Here is a 23,080-nt window from a genome sequence, read left to right on the forward strand (position 1 = left end):
ATTATTTATGAATTGATGCAGACACTGAGATACAAAGCATTCTAGGGAAGAAAAAAATTTCCATCAACACATACATGTTAGATTTGACCTCCTCCCACTTCCAGAAAGAGTCACACTGTCTGGATGCTTTCTGAGCATGAAAATTTGAACTGTCTAATTACTTTTCCCTGTGACAATACTGGGCGGCCAGACAATGCCTACAACTATACAAAGTGTATACCATCATGCTTAGCAAAGTACTTTTATTCAAATTTGTTCTGTCAGAAGAAAATCCTCTAACAAAACTAACACGGTTATGTGAAAAAAAAAGTATTCTCTTCACTTAAATACACTTAGCTAGTCAACTTAATATCTTTTATCTGTGCCACAGACTATTGTTAAGAGTTTGAAAGGTTTGTCAGAGGAAAATAGGCCTCTCAAACTGTCTAGAGACATGGCCAGGTTGTGTTTCAGGCCATGTTGCTGGCAATAGAACCCCATAATCTCCAGGGTTCCTGGACACAGTTCAAGGTGTTGGTTGGACTCTGTGTCACCCTAAATGGCTTCACAGTGTTATGCTTATTTGATACACAATTCCTATGCCTGTACCACACGGCTGCAGTTGTCTTTTTGGCCTGGAGCCTTCTGCGAGAGAGCTGCCAGCAGCGGATTTTCTGCACAACTTTCAGCCTTGCCATTTACTCTCTACTGGGATGAAAGAGACAGAGAACATGTTAAGGTTCAATTTTTTTACCCGGATTTAGTAAGCTAAGAATCAGGGAAGACAGAGATGATCATGTGGTTTCTCAAGACACATTTAGTATGCAACTGTTTCGTACTTTATGAGGAAGCTTTTAATAGACCTGAGAAGGGGCAGCAATAGCCAGATCTTACAAAAAGTATGTTACTGTAGCTGCAAATCCAAGTTCCAAATTAATTTGGATTCTTGAAATGAAAGAAAATAGCTTCACAGAAGTCTATCTTATTACCTGTCATTTAAGTATAGCTTTTCTTCAGATTTACTGTATTCCTGTACTCAGGAAAGCCCATGAGAAAGTCTCCACATTGGGCTACATACAGGCTTTGAAATCCTAGTATTTTACACATTAATAAAACAGCTTGCTCATGTTTAGTAACTTAATACAACAGAAAGCGACTGTGTTAGCAATTTCACATAATTCTTCCAGCTATTTGGAGTCTCAGAGTCATTCTGAAGTCGGAAGTCTTTTAAAGTAATAATTAATATTGCTGACGAAATTTTCTTGTATTTAGTTGAAAAGCCAGCTAGATTTTAGACCTGTGAATTCATGCACACATTTCTTTAATAAGGCTGACATTTTGAGCCCCCAGCACTCATACTTTGCTATTCAGAGTCCTTTCATAAAGTTAGATCTGATAAAGACATGCAAATGGGAACGCATCATTCAGAACTGGTGATGTTATTAACATTTAGTATTAAATTAGTTCGGAAGGAATCTCTGGAGGTCAGCTAGTCCAAGAAACCCCCACTTATTACAGGGTCAGCTACAGTAGGTTGCTCTGTGTCTTTTCCAAGTCAATTTTTGAGTATTTCCAAGGCTGGAGACTCCACAACTTCCTCAAACAACTTCCCCAGTGTGTACGTATTCTCATGGTGACATTTTTCTTCATCTTCAGCCAGAATTTCTCACTACACCTTGCTAACTGCTTCCTCTTGCCCTTTTGCTACATGCCTCCAAATAGAGCACTTTGTCGTCTCCAAACAAGTTACAGAGTTGAAGACAGCAATAAGATCCCCCTTTGTCTTTTCTTAAATAAGGCTGAACAAACTCCGCTCTCCCAGTGTCTCTACTTGTTACACAATGTACTCAGCCCCCCAATCAACCTGGTAGCCATCCACTAGACTGGTCCCTGTAAGGCAGTATCTTCTGTCCTTCAGAGACCAAAACCAGACTCAGTGCTCCAAGAAGAGTGCCAAGTGCCAAGAAGAGGTAAATGATCACTCCACTTGGCCTGATGGTGATGCTCTTGCTAATATGCCCTATTTAGCCTTATTATCTATTTCTGCAACATCATCTTACACTTACCAAGATATAAGGCTTTACTTTCCACAAAAGGATCCCATGTCAGCAGTTGAACTAAACCCTACTTACGATGCCCACTGGAGGCATCTGTTTTCAGTCTGCCCACTACAAACATTTTCTTGTCAGAGATCACACAGACATAATGATAAGTGCATTCAAGCTGCAGATGAACATTTCAAACTGCTCACAGAAGTAGCAATGATCATCAACTTTAAGGTGATCATGCTTATTTCACACTAATGAGTTTTTATTTCACACTAATTTGCTAATCTGAGGTTCCTCTTGCAATATATGTATATATCAAAAGCAAATTGATTTGTAACATACTAATGTCCAAAATTTGTCAAGGTGTTCCATGTGAATTACAGAGTGCTACCACAGCCTTATAAAAATTTGGAATAGGCAGTTTTATGAACAAATTAGATGGCAGACTATCACCAAATACTGAACAAAACTTTAGGGAGAGACCATGCACTGTACCAACATCATCAAAACTTTTCAAAGAACAATTATTCTCACTCCTGGAAAAAACTGGCTGCATCATTTCACGGTGCAAACACAGATTAAATCTCTGTGAGATCTGTAGTTTAGCTTCTCCTAAATTATCAGGCAAGGGTGGTTTACGAAGTTTCACTTATGAGCAATGCTCAATTCAGAGAAGACGGCAAAGAGCTCAGACAAAAGTTGTGATTTTGAATGAGTCCTGGCAGTAAGGTCAAGTTCCAGGAAGTGAGCACTACCTAAACACATTTAGCCACACAGTCTTTTTCTGGAACCAGATGAAAGTCCCATCAATGTATGCATGATACCAGATGTTATTTTCTTCCGCAGAACAGCTACAGTAAAAAGCTATGAAAAGACAAGTGAACAAGTGGCTGGGGAAACAGCACATGAAGCAGAAAACTCTGATTTTAATCTTTCACCAGAAAGCATGGGCTGTAGTTTAACAGTTTAAAGAAACCCAGACTGCAATCCCAACAGTGACAGTTCCAGAAACTAATGAGTCCAACTCACAGCTCGTCAAGGACAGCAAAAGCAGAGTTGGCAGCCCAGCAAGAACGGCAGTACAAACCCCAGAAGCAGCTGCTACGGAGACTTGTGAACCCAGGTGCACAGCCCTGGGCACTTGTACATCACAGCCCTTCCCTAGCCAGGACAAACAATTTCCAGAAGTGTATCTGGCATTACACATAGCATGTATTGGAATTATTGCTGAAGGAAAAATCATCTGAGGTTTCCAAATTAGCTGAATGTTTTAGGGGGGAAAAGCCTTAGGGGATGCTGCTGCAAGCTATGAGGGTCTAAGGCTCTCCACTAAGATAAAGTTGAGATCTCCATGAAAGTGTTTATGGCACTTCTTATAAGAGAACTGTCTCTCAACAAGAATGAGGCCATGCATTGAATCTGGAAAGATCAGATAACTCAGCAATTCAAATATTAGCTTTACAGCTGACAAAGAACTGACTGAAGAGACCTGTTGAGAGTCAAGTCAACTATAATGGTAACTATGAGAGCAGAGAGATGAAGAACGAGATACCAGCTATTTACATTAACAGTTTAAAGAATAAAAGTAGACTAGGAAAGTAGCTTCTGCTAAAGGAAATGCAATCTGTCCCTTTTCCAGACAATCTCTGCCAAACCACCAAATTTCATTAATCCTAAGATAAAAGGTCTAAGTCATAGCAACATTGAAATTTTCAGTTCATCACAAAACTTCAAAGCTTCATGGTACTGATTCATTTATTTCACAACTTAGCACATTACTTCTTACAGCTCATAGGGGAGCACGGCTCACACAAATGGTCATTTAGGAATTATCATGTGAGTTTCTGTCAAGCAGTAAAAGGCTCAAAGATTTTACTCTTTAAGATGCTCCCCAGACTCTGAGCTTTACCTTCTCACAGCAAGCAAAATGCTTTTTGCAATAACCTATGTCGCATTTACTGAACACCTCCAGCTTCACTGATTCTCCAATCTCTGGCACTCCTCTGCAACTTTCAACCACCTCCCAAGACATTCCTTTCATACCAAAAGAAATTACTCTATTTCTTCCACTGGGAGGATTAATAACATCCATTAAACTTTTCTGCACTCCCATCCACTGAATGTCTTGCCCCTCCCTCCTAACTACCCACTCTTTTCTCAAAATACCAATTTCTCATGAAGTAAAATCCCTCCTCCTGAATAAAGCTTTAGTTTCCTCATTATCCACCCTGAAGAAAACTGTAATTTTAAGAAAGAATACATTTTAAATACTTTGTATAATACTGCAGAATTTTTATGCAAAGAACATCTTTATCCTGAATTTAGAACCAAATTACTTTGATCTAAAACAGAGGCATTGGGACCTACATTTATGAGCACATAGAAGGCTTCTACATTTAAAGGACAGCAGAACCTAGGATAATCTAGCATTATACTCTGTATCCACCTACCTGTAAACACACACATGTACATCTAAAATGTATAAACAGACACCCACCCTCCCAGGGAGGAGGATGACGTATGTCAAATTTTAAAGTGTTACACTGGCATCATAAATCAAGCAAACATAACCTTAAAATGGTCAAGCCATCAGGAGAGGTAGTCTGGTGCACTTTGTGACATAAGCCTGGAAGAATGATGAATCTCACAGTTGCAGAGGTGAGCTACGTTAATCCCCAGGGGAAACTTTGAAAATGTCTTGTCTGGACCTTTTGAGTCGGGAAAGCAGAGTTTCAAGTCTTCAACCTGAGGTATACTTTCAAAGCCTTCTCATTCTGAAGCTATGACTCAAGAATTAATAGAGCTTGAGTTTACCAAAGTGCTAAAATAATTCTTTAATGGGTCATACAACATCCTAGCAGAATGTGAAAGTCAGTGTCAAATGTCAAGCCCAGCACTTTGTGCTCAGCAAAACACAACTTGGATTTCTGGTAGTGCAAGCTAAGCTTTTCACATAAGACATGTGATCTAACCTGAAGTAATCAATCCTGATAGGTAAAAGAGAAAATGCCTGGTTCATCTAAGCAGAAATCCCCAAGGTTATGAAAACCTCTGCCAATTTCTACTCACCACTAAACTTGGTTAGGAACATGCTTTTTGACAGAGCCTCAAGCTGTTACACAAAAACATTTAGAGATTAAGAGCTTTACAATGAAAAATCTCCTCTAGCTCTGGAGATCTGCCTATTCCACAAGACATACAGAGGAAAAAATAGAGAAACTTAGAAAAATTTATTTTTTAAAAAAAGGATGAAGAAAAATGAGTGAGGGAGAGGGGAGGGGAGGGAAGAGGGAGTGAAATGCCTCATAACTCCACCAGGAAGGCAATTATGAGCAGATTACAATTGATTTTCTATCTATTTTCTAACTAAAATAACTACAGTTTGAGGCCGGGAAGTAAGAAAAATTACTCTGATTCTCATTACACCATCTCACCTCTGCTTTTTTTATGGTCTACTTTTAACATATAATTTAGCAATTAAAATGAAGTGTCAATTCTTTCAAGCATAAAAATACGGGCTTGTTCAATTAATGGGTTTCTTGATTCAAACATATGGTACAAATAGTACATTTATTATAAATATTTAGCAAGCTTGGAGACATGAGGCATTTTACACATGACTATACATGATAAGAGATATAAAGCATTGCTCTACAGCTTCAGTCCCTTCATAGAAACAACTCACTGCAGTCCTTGTACATCAGCTTCTTACAGTAGCTCAGACACAGTTTTCAGTACCCCAAGTCAAAAAACAAGGTGTAATCATTTCAATCATTAATAAGGCTGCTGGCTAGCTCCCACGGCAACAAACACTAAGGAAATGACTAAATGATGAAGTATCTTTTGAATAACTTAGAAAAACTTATCTATGACTACCTAGCTACATGTGGGACATTGCTTCAGAGAACAGCAAAAGAAGCAGAATAATATTTACAGAAGAGGAAGAGCAGAAGTTTTACATCACACATTTTTTACCCTTCCTCCTAGATACTATAACCCTCTCTCCCACTTTTTTTACTACTGTTACCCCCTCTGAAGCATTTTCATTTTTAATAATTATTTAAAATACAGATTATGAAGAGATCCATCACTGGAGGCTGAGGCTAGCAAAATCCAGATTATGCTTTGCTTTAATTGAAAAATAAAGAACAACCGGGGGGAAAAGAAAAAAGTGAAGCTCTTGAGACTCTTTAGTACTCAAGGGCAGAATTTTTTTAATAACTGGTTCAAGACAGAAGTTAGGAAGATGAGGCAGAAAATACCAAACAAGATTTTATGACTCCTGTCATGGAAGAAGTCAAACTAAATCACACATCTCTTTTCTACCAAATGGAGTTGTGGCCACTTCTGAGTACAATAAAAACTGACCTGAGCCAAACAAGTTCCTCATTTTACTTCACGCTGACTTTGAAATGCTTTTTCTCCAGCTTGCTAAAAGAGTTACTTTCAATTGTATGTAGCATGTGTAAGACCTCACAAAATAAAATTTTGTAAGGTTTTTGACTTACCCATGTAAAACTGAACAGTAAACGTATAGTCAGTGGGTTTTATCAAGTATTTAACTGCATCTCCAACCTCTTCAAGTTTCACCAACTGCAAACCTAGTTTTCTTCAAAAATATCAACAGCTCTTAACACTGTTGGAACACCAACAATGTTTTTAAAGGTTGGTACAACCCAGAGAAGCAGGCAGTGAAATCACTGCAGCGGAGTGTTGCTCAGCACAGCAGTCAGCATGAAATGCACAATCTGCACAGATGAGTCAAGTCTGGATAATCCCTTCATGCTCTGTCAGCTTGAGAGTATGGTGTTTGTTTTTAAATTGCATACCTTCAATAAACTCAATTTCTCTGCATTCACATTTTAAGACAATATTTTTTTAATGCGTGTTTTGATTTACAGATGTATAAAAATACTGTTAGTGGAGTTCTGTCTATCAGGATTTCATAAATAATATCTGCCTTTTTAAAAGGATTGCAAATGGTAACGGTAATTGCGGCTCCACTGGGTGACTGCTGCCCAGAAGTCTGGTGTAGTAATAAAGGTGTAATAACCATGGTGAGTTTTGTAGAGAGATTAAATATTTCAAATTGGTTCAACTACATCCATTAGGGGAAAAAAAAAAAAAAAAGTAAGCTTTCGAATTTTCAAGAGTAAGTGGTCTAATTAATAAAGAAAGAAGGGGGAGCAGGGAGAGAGAAAACAGAATTTTTTCCCCCTAATTCCCTAAAATATGCAAAATGTGCAAATGTGTTTTACACTGACATAACATATTCTCTTTAAAACACCAGCATGCTTGAGTTCAGATTCATTCATGACAGATTACACTCTGCCGAAGTGTAGTATCACCCTGGAGCATTGCCAGCTAGAAAATTCAGTTCACTAAGATATATCTAATATCATCCTTGAAGAAGTCTTACTGTCAGCTCACTGGCTTGCTATATAGGCAAATGCTATATGGTGAGGACACAGTGGAAGTACCCTACCAGTTTGAAAACCCAGACATACTTGAATGGTTTATTTTCCTTCTAGATCAAAAGACTGTGCTACTGCTATCTTAAGTATGTACTTAATTGCATAACCCTAAGAGCCGCAATTATGAGTTATGTCTCCACTTTGCAAACACAGATCAAGAGGACAAGACACAGTAAACACGACATTTCAATACATCTGTTGTTCAAGAAACGTGGTGTGCCGTTCCGTGGGATGGATTTACTTAACCCAACTTTCGGCAACACCATCGCTTAAGGGCTGTTTGGCCCTGTCAGAGGTACCAAACCAGAGCCAGGCACGGGAGTGTGAGACAGGGCCAGGTCCGGCCGCACAAGGTGTTGCACAAGCACAGCCCGGCGGAGTTTCCTCCCTCAGGGGCATTATAAAATAGCGTCACCGTTCCACAAATACAACCCTACGTGCCCGGCGCTACTCAGACATGCCTGCAGAATTACACCCAAAGCACACAGGCGATTGAAAATTAATTTTTACGAGAAATTACGACTTAGAAGCCACAGCCAGACCTGAGAATGATGAAACCAACACTTATTACGGTTCGGTTAAACAGAGCAAGCCAAATTACACAGCCTGTCCTCAAACACAAAGCAGAGGGAATAAATCTACACTTTCCTCACAGAATTATTAAAAACAAAACATCCACAAAAACAACCCCAAAGTTAGAAGCAGGGGAACGGCAGGGTAGGTAGAGTACCTGAAACAAGTTTTAAATTCCTTGTCAGGCTGCCGGTGGGCGCGGGTACGCGTGTCCCCGGGGCAGCCGCAGCTCCGGCACGGCCGCGGGCGGGGCGCGGCGCAGCGGGCGGGCCAGCCCGGCGCTGGTCAAGGGGGCACGGCCGCCCCCACCGCCTCGGCCCGCGCCTCCCGCCGGGGTCGGCAGCAAACAGGTCGGGGAAAACTCTCCGGAGGGACAGGGCCTGCCGAGGCGTGGGGCGACCCCGCCGGCCCCTCGGGGCAGAGGGCCGGGGCTATCCGCTCCCTCACCGGGGAAGCGCCGCCGCGCCGCGGCCTCCGCCGCCCGGGCGACCTCCACCGGGCGACCTCAGGGAGGCGCCGGGGGCAGGGCCGGCGCGTGTGTCAACACGGGGCCGCGACTCTGGCCCGGCCCCGGCAATGGGCGGCGCCGGGGCGGGAGCGCGGCGGCCGCGGCCCGGCGCTCACCCGCCCCCATCGCCGGGGCCCGCCCCGGGCCGCCGAGCCCCCGCGGGCCCGCAGCCCCCCCCCTGCAGCCCGCCGGCAGCCGCCGCTGCGGGCGGGAGGAGCGGCCGCAAGGTCGCCTTCACCTCGCCTACCGCGGCGCCGGCACCGCCCGCATCCTCCCCCGGTGCTGGGGGCGGCGCTCCTCGGGGCCCCGCCGGCCCGCCCCTCACCGCCTCCCGCCGGGCACGGCCAGAGCGGGCGGACGGGGGGCATCTGGTGCCAGGGCACCAAGAAACCCGGCGGGGAAGCGACCGGCCCGGCCTCGGCAGCGGCCGTGGATGGTGGGCAGCCGAGGGACACGGCTCAGCCCCCGCGCCGTGGGTTCCCGCCGTGAATTCCCGAAGGTTGCCGCGGTGCCCCCCTCCCTAAACGCCGCTACGTTACCGGCTGGGGCCAGCGGGGAGGGCCTGGGCGGCGCGGCCTGGGCAGCTGGTCCTCCGGCCCGGCAAAGGTCCTGCCGCCATCGGAGAAAACCTCCGGGTGCTCACGGGCGCTCGCTGTGCAAGTGTCCCTGTGCCCCCACCGCCCCGGCTGTGCAGGTGGAGAGAGGGCGGTCGGAAAGCTTTTCGCCAAGGATCACGAACTCCCTTTGTGACAGAGTTGGTAGAGACCTTAATTTCCGTCCCGTGTTCTAATTACGAGATGTTTCCTCCCACCCCGCAGTTACTTTCATGCAGTTGAAGTAATCTACCTCTCACCATCCCACCCAGCCTTCTGTGCTTCTGCCGAGGCGGCTGAGCGCCAGGAGCTGCTTAGAAGATATGAATGAAAGTCTGGTGTTGTCATTACGGCTTGTAGCTGATGGAGCATATCGTATACAAGATAAGATATACAGCCATTGCTACTCACAGGCTGCAAATGTGTGTGTGTGTATATATATATATAGATAGATATAGATATAGATATTTAACTGTTATCTGCTCCTATTCTACTATTGGAATTTATAAAAATCTCTTCTGGTACCCGGCAGAAAATGGGCTAAATTTAAAAAAATTTGCATCCAGTTTACACAAATTCTACACAGAAATATGAGCCCAAAGGGGCCACTTTGCAGGGATCATTTTTTCAATAAAATGTGATAGATTTGCCTGGACAAAAGACTGTGGAGGCACAGGGCTATGTTGCTTTCCTATATGTTTCCACAAACCCTCCCTGTTAGACCTCAGATGTAGCCTGTAGAATGATGGCATGATTTTGTTTGTTTGACTCATTCATTACAAAGTTTGTTGAATTTTTCAGTGGATCTCATCTCCATCCTAGGCATGAGTTTGGAGGGTTCAGTTCATGATGCAAAAGGCCACCTCTATCCCTGGGTTAGTTTACTTAGCTGTACAGAAGGAATTTGATGCCTCTACTTAAAAAATTAAAATGCTTCCCTCAGTTCCCTTAGTCCCATATGCTGATGCTGTTTCAGAGCCAGAGTGGTGTCCAAGTGTGACTATGAGCATTAATTTAATAGAGGAAATTGGTGAAAGCAAGATGAAAGAATGACACACTTGCAGTGCTACTTTGCTGCTTATTATGGAAGCCTTTGCCGTTGATTGAGGAGCATATGAGTCAGTTAAAAGCACTAAAGTGCTGGAGAAAATGATTCTCAATTATTAGAATAAGAGAGAACAGAGCAATAAGGAATTGATTTTTAAACTACTTAAATTACAAGAATTTCACATTAACTTATTTTTCTTAGTATACTATAGCTTCTCCTGAGTTTGGCTAAAGGGTCTTTTTTACCTCATCTCCTGTTTTGAAGATCTTGTGATTCTGTAAACCTACAGTACATTGTGAGTGATTAAAACATGCCACTCTTAGGCATGAGTTACATCTGCTCAAATGGGAAGGCTACTCAAAATGAAGTGAGCTGCTTGATATCACTGCACTGCTTGTTGGTAAAACCTCATTTCCTCCTTATTGCCTTAGGAAACAACTTGCTTCTCAATTAAAGTAGGAACAGGATTCTGACTTGGGGGCCAGAAACCAGCATTTTTCTGTTCTGTGACCACACACCCACGATATAGTAATAGTGCTTTTGAAGGACGGGTTGTAAGTGTTAAGACTTTCTTGGGGTAGGACAGTCAGAGGCTGGGGATTTATACGCCTTCAGAACTTCCCGCATCTCCTTCTTCCTTCCCCATTGTATGTCCCCAGTCATTCCTACATCACTGTTCTCCAGGTTTTGCTGAAACTCAGGATTTCTGTAGCTTCTTTGGGACTTTCACATGTTTCACAACACTTTTCTGGTCAGCTAATGAAAGAAAAAGTTGTTAATAAATGAGAATGTTCTCATGGGATTAGTCAGTACTTAAAAGTAAGAAAAGGGAAAATGGGACCAGCTGCCGTCTTTGGAAACCAGAACCTCTTCTGTTTCCAGAATCTGTATTGGCGTAACTACAATATAATATAGAATAGCAAAAGTTTATAAACAATACTTTTTCTGTAAAACTGATCTCCTGTATGTGTTAACTCTGATTTCCCTTCTGTCTTCCTTACCAATCTCTGTCAAGTCAAACTTTCATTAACAGCTCTACATCAGTTATCTTTCTTTTTAGTATAAGAAATGCACATTCATCTTTTCAGAATTTCTTTACCTTCTCAATTATGTTGTGCATTTCAGCTATTTTCCATTACTTGAATATTTTCTGCCTCAGACAGGGAATGGCTCTTTTATTCCTTCAGTTGTCCAATGCACTGGCCAGCCCCTGTAATTGAACCTACTCCTCACCCTCTCAGCCTGGGAAACCTGTGTTTTGTGCTTCTAAGGTAACCCCCCAAACTCTCTTCATCCGCCTTGTGTGAGAGACTATCAACATGCCAGAGCAGATAACTGATTTCAGCATAATGTCTTCAGTATCAGTGCCTGTTGCTTTTGTCATGTTAAATAACTGCTGCTTTACTTGAAGGTCCTGAACATTAAGTGTATTTCTTGTTGGCTTTCTACATTGGTTGTTTGAGTACCTTTGGCAGGTAGACACTTATCCTTTCCTAACCTAACCACAGTTATGGTCCCTGATTCCAAACTGACATCCTTGAAATATCCAGATGGTTTGTCACCTCTTTGTTAGCCTTCACCTGGCATTATTTTACCTTTTTTAGCCATCACATTTTGTCCAGATATTTTTTCATCTGAGAATTTTGTGCTGCTTCTGCCATTATTTGCGTGGAAAAGCCTACGTACTTATATGACAAAGCTGCTACAACAATGTACATTTTGTTAATTTATGTTACCACAGCAACTGAGTTATGCAAAAATGTAGTGTTTCATTGTTTGGTATTGCACTTTGGCATTCTGATAAAAAGCTAGGGGAATGTAGTCTGTGCAGCTGCTGTGGAGCTGGGTCTTAACTAGGTAGATAACCATGCCTATCAAGTAGATGTCAACAGCTGCTGTGAAAATGGGCTTACCAGGTAGGATCCTGTAGGAATCTAAATCCAGTTCTATTCATTTCTGTGAGAAATTGCAGGCGTACTGGAAGAGGGGATTAGGACCTTGACATGTAGAAAACTGGTCTAGAAAACATAAGACACAAGTTGGGGGGACAAAAGAAAGGAGCCTAGACAGGTATAAAAATTTGCACAAATTCAGAAAATTAACAAGGTATGAAAAAGTAATCTTCCAGAAAGGAATCTGGAATCTATGATAAGTCACAAGCTGAGTATGAGTCAGCGATGTGTTTTCCTGGCAAAAACAGTAAGCATTCCAGGAAGATAGAGATGTGGGGAGAAATCTGTGGGCTCTATGCAATATTGGTGGGACATCGGTGGAAGGGCTAATTTTGTGCACCACAGCTCAAGAACTATGTGAGCCATCAGGAGTCAGTGCAGTTGGCAACAAGGATGGACAGAGGACTGGGAAGACTGAGGAAGCTGGAGTTGTTCAGGCTAGAGAATAAAAGGCAGAAGACAGACATGCTAAGACTCTTCATATACTTAAAAGGCCATTGCAAAGAGAAGGGGTATGATCTATTCTTAGGTAGGTAGGGTAAGATGTAATGTACTTAAATTGCATCAAGGAGAAAAAGCTTTTCTAATGGTAACATTAGTGAGGCACAGCTTTATCTCACAGGGTGTAATGGTGTCTCTGTTACTGGATGCCTTTAAGTATGTACTGGACAAATATTAAGTACTATTGATCTGGCATTGGAATTGGAGGATGGACTAAGTGACTAATCATGGTCTGTTACAGACCTATTTTTCTGTGATTACATATAATCTGAGCCTTCTCATTAATCATCATTTCTTTATCCAGTCCTATTGTACATTCTGTTTTCTTTTCAAGTCAGATCCCTGGTCATCTCTCTGTTCTCTGAAGGACAAAAGAATGCTTCGTCCCTTTTTCTTTCTGTATAGTTAAGGCCAAAGCTTTTATAATTTTTTTTTGGTAGCCCACAACATACACAAACTGATGAATTACGTTGTATTTTACTGCTGAGATAACTATTATAATTACATATGAGTCAAACTCGCAATAAAAATTATTTAGATGACTGTTGCGACCTATTCAGACATGTTCTACATAAACTGTACAAAATGCTAACATAAATCTAAGATTCTCTAGTCATATACTAGAAAAAAATTACTCAATTCGTAAAATGTTACTGTTCCAGACTGATCCGAAATTCGTTATCCAAAATTCTCTGATCTGCACTGACAGGAGCCCATTGAAGTTTTTAATGTAAACCGTGCATATTTTTTAGGCATGATTTGGTTTTGAAAAGTTTCGTATATTTAAAAAACTCCATTCACTTCTACATTTCAGTTTAAAATAAATAGCTTATACCAAGAATAATTGACATTTGTTTACTTGGCAGATCTGTTCAACAAGACACCATTTCTGATAGGTTTTCAGGGTTTTTTTTCTCATCATGATTTCTAAGTAGGTATTACTTTTTTCTACAAACTTTTGTGTTTATAGCCTTAAATCTACATCTCTTTCAGAGCAGACCCATGTGTGTTTCGGGCATAAAAAAAGCTGTTGTAAAGATTGCCAATACTAAATAATTTATTTGCTGAGCTTTTAAAGAGAATGCCCTTCAGAAGTTTAAACTTACTCTTTTTCACTGTAAGGACAACTTTACAAAAGAGTACAGTCATTTTATCCTGTCAGAGAATAAGAATTTTATTTCTGTAATGATTTTTATTAAGAATTAATACTGTGCTTTTCTACACAGAGCATGTATTGCCCATGTACCTGTGCTGATCCATATATTCATAGGTGATGGGGAAGAAAAGGTGAGGAAAAAAGTGACAAAATTTCTCTGTAATACTGGATTTCTCAAGGTTAAAAAACCAAAATTCTAAAATGAAGGACCATTGACTTAACGTAAGGCCAAGGATATTGGAATTGTAATGAAAATGTCAATGTGGACGAAAGAAATACATATTAAGAAAAGAATAGGAAGCATAAAGTATCATTATGCCATTATTTATGGTGCTCCAGTTTTTTAATGCCACAAGCACTTCCTGCCTTCACATCGCAGAAGAGATACAGTAGAACTAGAAAAAAGTAATATGAATAATCAGGGATATGGGACATTTCCATGAGGTGTGGCTGGACGGACAGATTCTTTAGCCTGAACAGGACACAGCCGATAGAGGGTATGAAAGGGATCTGTAAACCAAGGATGGCACAAACCCCGTGAACTGAATATCTGTCACAACACGGGACTGCCACAACATGGCTCCCTGCACACCTTTCTGCTTGGCACCAGCCTCAGCCCATGGCTGCTGTTACTACTCTGCCTAGGGTTAGGGTTCAGAAAACCACAAAGCCCAGAGCTCCGAGCACACTGCAGCTAAAAAAGACATGCCAAGGTGAACAGAGAACTGCCACAACATGGCTCCTTCCATACTTTTCTACTTGGAACTGACATTGGCCCAAGCCTCCTTTTACTACTCCGCCTAGGGTTAGGGTTACACCTAGTGTTAGTGTTCATAAAACCACAAAGCCCAGAGCACCAGGGACTGTGCAACTACAATAGGTATGCCAAAGGGAACACAAAACTGCCAAAAAATGGCTCCCTTCAAATCTTTCTGCTTGGCAGCTGCCTCAACCCGAAGCTACTTTTACTACTCTGCCTAGGGTTAGGGTTACGTCTAGGGTTAGGGTTCAGAAATCTACACAGTCCAGAGCTCCAAGCACACTGTAGCTACAAAAGACATTCCAGGGGGAACAAAAGACTGCCACAATATGGCTCCTTCCATGCCTTCCTACTTGGCACCAGCCGCAGCCCAAGGATGTATTTACTGCTCTACCTAGGACTAGAATAATGCCTAGGATTAGGGTTCAGAAAACCACAAAGCCCAGAGCTCCAAGCACACTTCAGCTACAAAAGGCATGTCAAGGGCAACACAGGACTGCCATGACATGGTTCTTCTGTCTTTATATTGGAGCTGGGGAGCATTAGATGAAATTGTGGGATGCAGCTTTCAGTGACTGGAAGGGAGTAGTTCCCTGCACCTATTCATGTTTTCAGAAAGCAAGTGCGTATGCCCCTAGACTAAAAGTCCACCTAGAGGTTTTAAAAGCTCAAGTGCAGAGATCTGTATTTCAGTATTTCCCTAAGGCAGCCCCAGCTTCCAGTCTTGCTGGAGCCTTTACGCGTTTGTTTAATTCTTGTGTTTGGCAAAAGACATCTTCAGCTGGCCACTGTCAGAGGGAGATCCTGGGTTGGACTGAGACATGTGCTCCAGTATGAGCATTCTTACTGTGTTGTTCATTTGCCTGCTGACTGAGAAGTCTCTGACACCCTTTGACTTGTGTGGGTCTATGCTTCTGCAACCTTACAGCACTGCAAGAGACACAGCCTGGGAAGTGATCAAAAGAATAAGCAGGAGGCAGGCCTTTGATACATAATTTTTTTTTCAAACTAAACTAAAAAAAAAAGAAAAAAAAAGGAAAAAAGATTGCTTCTCACTTCCTTGGACACAGTCAAGCTTGGACAGATGCCTGACTCCATTATCACCTTCTGCATCCTGATAAAGCCAAGCAAACTGTTCAGGCCCCACAGAAAGAGTCAATAAATACTAGGGGCAGGGGAAAGCATGAAGAAAGTCCTTTGCTGTTCCTGCTAGAAAGTGTATTCAGCAGATGTAAAACTACTTTCTGCAGCTAGGAGACATCACAGGGCATCCCTGAAGTGGGTCAGGGCAGGGGTCATGCTCACTGTTATCAAAATTTTCAGAGCATCAGCAAGAAGGAGAAGTATCCATTGTCAACATATCCAGGAGTATGATTGAAAACTAGCATGGGAATTTTCTTCACTGCAGAACACAGGAAAGTACGAATTTGATGCTTGAAAAAATCTGACTGACAGGAATATTAAACTGTTTTTTAATTAGCAGGATGTTTATGTATTGGCTTCTGGAGACCAGGAAGGGTATAAGTCACCTCAAGCAGCAGCTTAGTGGGAAATTGTGAGACTGTACAGGCCAAGGAAGAAAGCCAGTGCTGAGGCATTCTTCATACCTCTGATCCCCTCTAGCCTGTGGAGAACACTGGTAGATGGTGATGGAGTAACTCAGCAGTTAAAAAAACAATTTTTATTTACCCCATATATTCATCTTTTCTGACTGTCATGCTGTGGTTTAGTGAATAAGGAGAGAAGGATATGGGAGTGTAAAATGACCTCATACCATGTATTTAGTATTGATTATTTGTATTTTGAAGCAATGAAAATTCAAGCAAAAGTAATTGATACAACATTTCAAAATTTAAAACAAAAGCCTTAAAATATTATGCAGTTTTGCATTTATACATTTTACAGAATTTTTGTTAAGTAAAATAATTTTTGCTTCCATCTTTAGTTGGGGTTTTGACTCCTTGATTAGGAAGAAATTTTCACTGAAATTTCCTTTAGTTTATCTGAAAATATTTTAAATGCTAAAAATTCAAATGAAAGATCACTTGGGGAATAGTTTTCAGATACTCAAATGTTTTATTTTCTTCACAACTGGCAAAAATTGGCAGAGAATTACAGAGGAACAGGTTCTTTTCTGTTCTTCTGCAACCAATATGACTCTTAGTCACATTCTGCTGTTCCACCAGACATTATTTTTATTACAACTTTTATACCTCAGTACTGTGAGAAGTTGGTGTTTCTTTAAGGTGAAGTGATACCATTTTGTTTCCTTCATTCTGGTAAAATCTGATCTTACTGATGCAAAAAAAACCCCAAAACACCAATGCTTGTGCTTTTTTTTCTTCCTGGAGGAGGGTTAGTGTTATTTCCTATAGAGTTCTGTTTTATAGTGGCTCAGAAATGAACACAACAGTTACCACAAATGAACCAAATGGCTTTTGGCTGCAGTGAAAATATGTTTTTTTTCAGGAACTGTGCAATTTTCCCAAAAGCTGCTAACAACATGCTACTATTTTCTTAGTGGTTTTGCATATCATTAATGAAAAATCAGTAATATCTTCTCTCCTAATGTTTGCTGTTCTTTATATCTCATCTCCTTGGAGATGAGACTCTCTACTTTCTTTATTCCCTCTATATAATTTTCTGCCCTCTTGTTTTGAACAAAGACCTGAAAGCAAGCAAGTATTGAATTGTGTCAGTATTTATTAGTTCATTATATTTGAGATAGAAATGCTATGATAATTGGGACTGAGCATCCATGTTGTCAGACTTTGTTCCACTTTGATTTCTTGAACAATTTTTGAAGCAACAGAACATATTCCAGTGTCTGTATTTTAGTTGGGGGCCAATATTGACTTTAGACACCTTCACTCTGCTCCAGTCTCTGAGCCTCCTGGAGCCTTTTTCCTCCATTCCTTTGTATGTCCTTCCCTGTGATGGTGGTGAGGCACTGGCGCAGGTTGCCCAGAGAAGCTGTGGATGCCCCATCCCTGGAAGTGTTCAAGGCCAGGTTTGATGGAACCTGCTCTGGTGGAAGGTGTCCCTCCCACAGCAGAGGGATTTGAAAAAGATGGTGTTTAAGGTCTCTTTCCACCCAAAATGTTCTTTGGTTTTGTGATTATAAGCAGAATCATAGAAATCATAGAAAATAGTATGAGAAGAGACATTATTCGGCTCATATATATACACACTCCACAGCAGGATCATCTCCATGTAAATCAGTGCTGAAGGTGTTTGTCCTACTTCTAGACAATGTGTGTTGATGGAGACACCATATACTCTGTAGGCAAAATTCTCTAGTACTGACTGGTCTGTACTGTTTTCATAGTTTCCCTTGGAAATGCTTTACAAATAATCATCTAATTGTATGTTTCTACAGGTATATATCAACAAATAGTGTAGGCTTCTAAGTTACTGCTAGATGAAGTGGAGATATCGATTGTTCTTTCTTTGTCTACAGATGGGCCTTTAGACCTGTCTGAGATGGAAAGAACACTCCTAATGTCTAATCTATATTGAAAGCTGTTCCACTCTGTCCCATCTGTAGGACAAGGATGGAATGTAATTTATTCCTTTCCTCTTTGTTGTGCCCTTTACCCTTATTTTTCATGTTGCTCCTCATCTTCTAAAGGTTAAACCAGTTGCTATTTCTTTAAACACTGTTTATTTTTAACTCATCCTTTTTGTTCCTCTTTTGATCCTTTCAGCTGGTTCACACAGTTCTCATAATAAGGAACTTGAAACTAAGCACGTGGTAGATGAGAGACTGCACGATCCTCTGCGAGAACCTCAGCTTATCTTTTAGGAGGGCAGGTGGGGAACTTGATCAGAGGAAAAGCCCTCTCCAATTATATCACCACCGAAGCAAAAGCAGTACATGCAGCTCTGCATTGCTCACTTCAGTCTGTACTTGCTGTGAAGCTGAGCGCTGCATACCAGTGAGCTACAAGGCCTGGTTGGAGAGTATCGAAATCAGCAGGCGCCACATCAGCAAAAGAGTGCTGTCTCTTTCTTTATGTTTTATGTCTACAATGCTTTCAAAAAGATGCATGCGAAAGCAAGATGCCAGAAGTACTCTTATTGCCTTTATTGCAGTTTTAAGATATCATCTTCATTCTTGAAGTTGTGGAGTAAATTTTCAAATTAACATGTGAGGGAGGAATACTGAGGGGATTTTTTGCATATATCCGAAAATCAAGCTGATCCAAAAATATGGTCCATTGTAGTTCAGTGTTCAGAAATATTACTCTTTTCATTTCTATTTTTATGAACAGCTTAAATAATAGTTCCTTTAAAAAAATTCTTATTGCTATAGTACATCCCATGATGGAGGAAAATTGATTCTGAATCTTGTACTTATTCATCTGTCAATCAATCTATATGAAACTCAGAACAATTTTGTGAGAATTACAGAACAAACTTCAAATAGAGTGAATTGTCTGAGGTCAAATGAAATACAAAGGAAAATGAAATACAAATGACCAAACTGATGTTAGGACTGTGTGAGAATGCATGAGTATCTGCAAAGAGCATTTGGGATAAATCCATGCTACTTTGATCATACCCTAAGTTTAATAGCATTATTAGCACTAATAATGACCATAAGGCATATGTAACCCGGGATTCTGAATTTCACATGATTATCATTGTTTTAGGGAAATCATCAAATTTTGAAGGATAGAAACTAAGACCGAAGATACAAAACACATGTGCTGTTGCCAGTGTCTGTTCATCTAGAAACATCATATTTAGCTCCTGCTACTTTGATATTCTGAGTTCAAAGTCATCTGAGGAAAGATAGGATATACTTGTCTTTGTGAAGACAGAGATGAATTAATTTTTCAAATATAAACTGTTCTTGCACTTCCAGATCACTAGGGCAGAGCCTACTAGAATAAGTTTTTTTGATCAGTTGTTTTGATGCAGACCCTGGATGGGTCCCAGCTATGGACTAAAGGCTCTTATGTAAAAAACCGTAGAATTATTTGGTTTTGTGATTCTGAAATTGAAGATAAATCAACATCTTGATAGAATACCTTCTGCTTAGTGGTATTATCTAATGTGTAAGATTTTCCACTGGCACTGTAGTGCTTTGAATTCATATTGCTATTCATTAACAAATCTCTCCTGCAGTGTTCTCTTACTATTGGTACTGCTATTTGATATAATTTGAAAATTAAGTTATTGGCAAATCAGAATCATTTATTCATAGAATCACAGAATCACAGAATATTCTAAATTGGAAGGGGCCCAAAAGGATAATTAAGTCCAACTCCTGGCCCTGCACAGCACCATCCTCAAGTCACACTATGTGCCTGAGAGTAGTGTTCAAATGCTCCTTGAACTCTGTCAGGCTGGTGCAGTGACCACTTCCCTGTTCCAGTGCCCAAACACCCTCTGGGTGAAGAACCTTCTCCTAATACCCAACTTAAACCTCCCCTGAGACAACCTCAGGCCACTCCCTTGGGTCCTGTCACTGCTCACCACAGAGAAGAGATCAGTGCCTGCCCCTCCTCTTCCCCTCACAAGGAAGCTGCAGACTGCAATGAGGTCTCCCCTCAGTCTCCTCCAGGCTGAACTGACCAAGTGACCTCAGCCATGAGGGGGGTGCTTTCCCTCAAAGGGCCTTCATCTTTGTTGCCCTCCTTTGGACACTCTCCAATAGTTTGTCTTTTTTATGCTGTGGCACCCAGAACTGCCTCCAGCACTGAGGTGAGGCCGTCCCAGCTCAGAGCAGAGCAGGACAATCCCCTCCCTTGCCCGGCTGTGATGCTGTGCCTGATGCCCCCCAGGACAGGGTTGGTCCTCCTGGCTGCCAGGGCACTGCTGGCTCATTGTGATGTACAACTGCTTCTATACTTCTCCCTGGCCTTTGGGGTATGGGTTTTGTCTTTATAAGGCTTTACATTGCTCATGACTTGCTGACATAAAGGATAATCTGTTCTTCCAGTTATTCAGTTATTATTTATTGTTTGTGTTATTGCTAATCTTGTTAATAGTAGTACATCGAGGACTTGTTCTGGATGTTGTATGGGGAATGAAAAGAGTATCTCTGTCCCCTTCATAGCATATCTAACTCAGAACAAGAGAAGACAGTGCCACAGTCAGAGGCATGTGATCTGAACAACCATTGGTTTTGGAGATACAAAATGAGAGATTTCAAGATTTACATGTAGACAGTTCCATCTTTCTAATTTGAAAGTGACTTTTCTACTGAAACTGTATGATGAAAAAAACCAAATAGTCAAAACTGATTTTTTAAAGCTGTTGTTTGTTCGTTTGTTTTTGGTTTTGTATTTTTTCCCCAATTGATATAACCACTGCTTATCCTGATTAGAGGTGGAGAATTTTTCTCAGTTCCTGAAATTTTTTTTCAGGTGGGAAAATCATTTACGGTTTGCTTCTTTCCCAGAGGACAGTGGGATGAGGGAAGGCTGTTTGGGTTTTGTAGCATAGACTTCACAAACACGTGGTTGCATACTGTAAACTCTACAGCTTTGGATCAATATTGAGCAATTTTATAGTCAATCTCCCTGATTTTGACTACTTCCAAGTAATATATAATGGCAATTACGAGGCATGTCACTAGTACTTCTCAAAATTTAAAGTTAACTGTTCTGTAGGTCACCTGTTTTAAAGGGCATCTCTTTTGATGGACACCATGAGAAACAAACTGAAACCACGTCTCACTGCTTAGCATTTGAGAGGTAGGATGTAGAAAAGGCCCTGACTCTGGTTCTCTTCTTTTTTCTTGTCAGCTGTCAGGATAATTTTAGTTACTATTGCTTTTATTTGATGTTTGTCCTATCTGTAGTTGGTCTGATGAAGCTGGTTTGATGAGCACTACAGGCTATTGAACTTAAGGCAGAGTGACACTAAGTTGAGTTGATTCTGTATTAGTAGAAGATTTGCAATTGTTTGGGCATACTGTTATGGGGTGAAATCTCACCATCTATTTAAAAATGGTGGTGTAGAAAGATTAACAACTTAGGGAGGCATAATCATTTCCAGTTTGATGTTTTAGTATGTCCTACTGCAGAACTGGCTGGCTTGATTGCTCTGTGGGCAATTTGTCAAAATTACTTATGCAAAACATGATTTGAAAGGGTGGAATCTTAGGCAGAGAAGAAAAAACAGCTCAAATCCTTTCCTAACCCAAATATACTTGGCCCATGCTAGGCCTGCCCTAAAAAGGGATGATTAATCTTTCAAATGTCTTCAAGTCCCCGAAAGTATTCCTGCATTTCACTGTGTACAGAACACATTAGCTACAATATATTGTGATTGCATTCATGTAAAAAATAATAGTGCAATTGCTTATTAAAACCCAGGATTAATTTAGCACAGGTCTTGAGGAATATACATAATGCTGGATGGAAAGCTGCTTTTTTGAAAACCCCCAGCATGTGGGTTTTCAGTAAAGGAGGACATTTGGTAAAGTTTCAGTTTTCACAGATGAAAGGTAAGAAAGATTTGCATTTATACATAAACATGCACAGCAGGGGGAAGGCTCGTCTGCCTCACAGCTTGCGGCAACTGTTCAAATGAAAATGAGCACTTCTGAGGAGTTCTATTCTGGGAAGAGCTACGAATCCATGCTGCTCACTGTGTCAATGGCCTCAAGAGCAATACACCTTAGATGTATCCCACAACACGGGCTGGCTAACAAGCATATCCTCAGCTTCAAATGGTTATGGAGTTCAACAATTGTTTATTGATCATACATAAAAGAGCTCAGCAGCTCGTGGTGGTTCCGTCATATACCAGAAATATCCAAACTGCGTCCTAAGGAGAGACACAGGCTGGTAATGAAACAACATTAGTACAATTGCTAAAGCAGTAGGAGCAGGGGAGGCAGGAAGAGTCTGGGCTGTGTATCTGTCTTAGCATCAGAGCACTTGTATTTCTGATTTTAATGTAATGCTGCCCAGTTTGGGACAAGCCTATGTTGCAAAATCCTCAATGGATTTTTCTTACTGGAAGTAAATCTGCCTTGATGTGTTTTGAAGGGGTGAGCACAGAGCTGCTCTGTTCCTGGGATAGATGGGAGATACGGTGTTTCAGATTTATGTGATATTGGAGGATCCTCTTGTTGGAGTTGGGAGGAGTTGCTTGATGGCAACATTAAACAGCTTGGATTTTAACTCATGTTTGTTGGTGGGTTTTGCCGCAGCTAACAGTCCTGCTTCAGGGATGTGTTCAGGGAGCTTCTGCCTATGTGTCCTGCATGAAATTTATGTTCACTTTTAATCTTTGGGTGGTTTTTGATTGGCAACCAAACTGTACCTGTTTATTGAGCAGGAGAATTAATCCCTACCATGGAGAAAACAAATCCCCAAGCTGATTCTTAGAGCCATAACCTGTTAGACATAGAGCTGGGTGTTCCTGGAACAATCTCATGTCATGTGAGAGGGAACCAAGTACTAAGAAGAAATCACAAGGTCTTTGCCTCATCCAGGTCTTACTCAAAAAGGAATCATTTGGTCTC

The 23,080-nt window shown here is 41.2% G+C and overlaps 1 protein-coding gene across 2 annotated transcripts in view; it reads right to left on the reverse strand.

Annotated features, from left to right (window-relative positions):
* ZC3H12C (zinc finger CCCH-type containing 12C) overlaps window positions 1-9,252 on the reverse strand; it is a 44,093-nt gene extending 34,841 nt beyond the window's left edge. The window contains exon 1 of one of the 2 annotated variants that reach the window (XM_088051103.1): window positions 9,122-9,252. The gene's annotated coding sequence lies outside the window, so the exon portion shown is untranslated. Of the gene's footprint in view, window positions 1-8,231; window positions 8,303-9,121 lie in introns of those variants that run through there. The other variant, XM_014253001.2, reaches the window with a different exon arrangement.
* Between the last annotated feature and the right edge of the window lie 13,828 nt (window positions 9,253-23,080).

Source organism: Pseudopodoces humilis, chromosome 2, assembly GCF_049639895.1.
Source record: "Pseudopodoces humilis isolate 2021_Gansu_Grassland_sample_001 chromosome 2, ASM4963989v1, whole genome shotgun sequence".
NCBI lineage: Eukaryota > Metazoa > Chordata > Aves > Passeriformes > Paridae > Pseudopodoces > Pseudopodoces humilis.